The sequence below is a fragment of the Ixodes scapularis genome, unplaced genomic scaffold, assembly GCF_016920785.2.
Source record: "Ixodes scapularis isolate PalLabHiFi unplaced genomic scaffold, ASM1692078v2 PGA_scaffold10__122_contigs__length_95168666, whole genome shotgun sequence".
Lineage (NCBI taxonomy): Eukaryota > Metazoa > Arthropoda > Arachnida > Ixodida > Ixodidae > Ixodes > Ixodes scapularis.
The window spans coordinates 55,393,293-55,397,539 of record NW_024609836.1 but is presented as its reverse complement, the minus strand read 5'-3'; positions in this window follow the sequence as shown (position 1 = coordinate 55,397,539).

The window sequence follows — 4,247 nt, the reverse complement described above, 5'->3', positions numbered from 1 at the left end:
CGGTTGAGATCCTGGCCCTCAATGACCGTATGTCTACCTCCCTCGAGTTGGTAACGGAGCATTTAGCAGCCGTCACGGGCGGGACCGGCGGCCAGCGTCAGTGCGAGCCAGAAAGGCTCGACGACCGCAAGTTCGTCGCCGACTTCGTGGCGGTGCTGGGCGTCTACGCAAGAGCGTCGAGCGCCTCGGACGCGTAGCACCTCGGGTGCCTACGTGCTGAAGCGGATCTTCCCCCTTGCCTTGCCGGCGAGTGCGAGACGATGGTGGGTGTTGCAGATCCTAATTGACGGCACCTCGACCGAAAAGGGCTATACGCACGACCCGAAACGTTTTGGTTCTCGTATAAAACTGACTGTCAAAACAAGATTTCCGAAGCTGTAAAGTAGCATAGTGGTAATGCGTCTGCCTCGAACGCATCAGACCAGGTAAACCTTGTAGGTTTACCTTTGTTTTTTTGTTTTTCTTCTCAAACATTGTTTTGTTGAGGCATTTAGCAATATTTTTTATTTTATTTTTATTTTATTTTTACATACTGCAGCCCTGTTTGGGCTATTGCAGGAGTGGGGAGAAAAATCACAGTGCACAGAATTCAATATTGAATAGGACAGAAAAAATCAAAACATCGTAAAACAGGATTAACCGCTGTCAACCGCACACGGAAAGTCATCTGGAGGTAATGAACGGATGTTACCGCGTAGCAGGTTCCAATGTTCAATTGTTTAAGGAAAAAAACTGTATTTGAGCATGTCAGTGCCTGCATAAAATGGTGAAATGTTTAGATCATGGTGGCTCCTTGTCTATGACTCTATGTGAAACCTTATGTATGCGTCTAATGAGGTGAGACGTGGCGAATTAACCAGACCATAAAGGACTTTAAGGCTCTCGGTGTGACGTCTATTGGAAAGAGGACTTAAGCTTAGAGCAGAAAGGTTAGAGGATGAGGAAAAATCTCTGTCGTAGCGACGGAAAATAAAACGTACTGCTTTCTTTTGGACTGATTCGATTTTGTTAATATCACATTGTTTCCAGGGATTCCATATTGTTGAACCGTACTCAAGGATAGGGCGTATTAGTGTTTTATATGTTAGAAGTTTGGTTTCTTGCGGGGCAACACAAAGGGTACGTTAAAGATAGCCGAGTTTTTAAGTTCTTTGTTACAGGTGGAATCGATGTGTTTTGACCAAGACATGTCTTGCGAGAAAAGAAGACCAAGGTACTTGCATTCAGGATCTCTTTCTACTGTGTCGCCGTTGAATGAATATGTAAATATGGAAGGAAGCATACGCTTAGAAAAGGACATTAAGACGGTTTGGCGAAAGTTTATGGTCATTCGCCAGGTCTTACACCAGGTGCAGAAGTTTGCAAATGAACTGTTAAGGAAGTTATGGTCTTCAGGGGAATTAATCGTCTGGTACAGGACACAGTCGTCAGCGTAAAAACGTATTTTAGTGGCGATGTTAGGTGGTAAATTGTTGATGTAGAGCAAGAAAAGAAGCGGACCGAGAACAGAGCCTTGTGGGACGCCTGATGACACCTCGACAGTAGAAGAATTGGAGGAGTTAAAACATACATACTGAGAGCGATTGGAAAGAAAACTTGACATCCAGTTAACGAGGGAAGGGTTGTTCAGTATCAGACTAAGTTTGCACAAAAGTTTAGTGTGAGGAACGGTATCGAAGGCTTTAGACAGGTCTATGAATATCGTATCCACTTGGTTGCCGATGTCGAGAAACTGAGTGATGTCGTGAGTAAATTCCGTAAGTTGTGAAATTGTGCTGTAACCACGTCGAAACCCGTGTTGAAGATCACATAAAATATGTTGTTACTTTCAAGGAACACCATGATGTGTTTGTAGATTATGCGTTCTAATAATTTGCATAAATGAGATGTTAAAGAAATTGGCCTGTAATTAGTTAACGAATGTTTGTCGCCGGATTTTTACAATGGAAGGACTTTTGCAAGTTTCCAAGAGGAGGGAACTGCTGCGGTTGACAGGGATTTTTGAAAAATAATAGCGAGATACCGACTAGTCCAAAGAGAATACCGAACCAGAAATGAATTATCAATGTTGTCAGGGCCAGGGCTTTTTTTAGTATCTAAATTTAACACCATGTTTAGCACGCCCTCATCACACACAGTTACATCCCCAAGGGTAGACTGTGAATCATTAATGAAAGGAGGAATTTCGAAATTGTCCGTTGTAAACATTGATTGGAGTATGTATTAAACGCAGTTGCGATTGTTAGTGGGTCGCTACTGGCTACAACATGAATTGTAAAAGTGTCTGAAGTAGAACTACCGGGTAAAATCAATCGCCAAAGTTTGCGGAGGTTGCTTTTCATTAAATTTTGCAATGTAACTCTAAAATAGAAATCCTTCGCTGAGTTAGTTTTAAGTCAAAGTTCCTCCTTTGCTTTGTTAAACTGGGTAACCTTCTCTGGATCACCGGAACGTCTTACACGCCGAGTCCATTGACACGGCGTGATAAATGCAATATTTCGCGTGATAATCAAGGAACAGAAATATTTTTTTTCTTAGTTTTGGTAGGCACAAAACGCTGGATACAAAGTTCAACCATCCGTTCAAAAAAACTAACCAGAGAATCGACATAACTGGAGAACCTTAGCTGCTCGAAGCTATCAAAGGAATCACTTAGTATGTCAGTAATTGACACATCGTCGGCGCGGTTAATGTCATGAAACATGGAATAAACAAAACGCGTTTTCGGAACAGAACAAGCGATTGAAACCGAAACAGCCTTCTGATCCGATATGCCGTCAATGACCTCACAATTAAAACCGCTTTCAAGAAGAGGTGAACTAATGAAAACCAAGTCTAAGACTGACATCTGTCTAGTACACTGCTGGACCACTTTTTCAGACCACATGACAACGAAAAGTTTAGCAACTCTCTACATATTGCAGCATCGTGACCGGTGATTAATAAAGAAGACCATTGGAGTCCAGGCAGATTGAAATCACCCATGCAGATTAGCTTTGAGGAATACAAATTGTGCATGTGCATAAAGTCACATAGGACGTATGTTTGATCGATATGGGAACCAGGCGGACGGTAAACAACGCCAACTACAATGGACATACTGTCAAAGTAAAGCTTGCACCATACTGATTCAATATCAGAAGGGCCTTGAATCACAGAAAACTTAATGTCCGACCGTAAAAAAAAAAAAAAAAGCAACACCACCGCCTCTACTGCGACCTCTATCGCCTCTAATCACACAAGAACCCGGTGGTGTTACTTCGGAATCGTATATGCCGTCATGAAGCCATGTTTCCGTGACGCCAGCAACGTGAACGGAGTGGGAGGAAATTAATGAAAGAAAGTTGGGAAATTTGTTAATTAAGCTTCTAGCGTTAACATTCATAACGCGTAGGTCTTGGCAACCACGCCGGAGTCAACGAGGACCGCTAGAAGAGGCTGCAACGGAAGCCTAGTGCGTTTAGTACACTTCACTAATGCGTTGGTGGCGTCATCCCAATCATATCTGACGTTATCAATAAATACGTGGTCAAAACGAAAGGGGGCAATAGAGCCATTGTTCCGAAAAGAAGCGGACGCGTCCCACATTTTTTTCCGAATTGAACGCACGTGAGGGGAGAAATCTTCCGATACACGAAACTCCAAGCCTTTAAGCATAACATAGTTCTTCAGGACACGAAGTTTTTCACGGAAATCTAACAATTCCATAATGACGGGGCGTGAGGGACCGTCCTTACTTCTACCAACTCTATGGCACCTCTCAATTGGCGGGCAATCCATTGCCAGTTTCTCCGAGAAAAACTTGGAGACATTTTACATCAGCACTTCATGACTTCCGCTAACTTGCTCTGGGAGTCCGTGCAAGATAAGATTGTTTCTGCGGGAGCGGTTTTCTAAGTCGTCATTTCTTGAAACGAGCCTATCTACCACATCAGTGAGTCATTTAAACTCAGTGAGCGAATTAGCAACTGGTGCACCATAGTCACCAGACGTACTAGGCAAGGACTCAAGAGCAGCCACACGCGACTCAAGAGCACCAAATCGGGAATTCACTGATAGGTGAAATAACTTGATCTCGGCAATATCTTGAGCCAGTTTTCTCTGACCTTCGAGCAATTAGGAAAACATGTTTGCAACAGTGAGCTGGTCGCTAACATCTGCATAGTCGCCATCACTACCACCAACATCTGCAGCCGTCGAGTGCTCGGTGGTCGAATGGCGTCTAGATCGGGTGTTGGGCCCCGTGT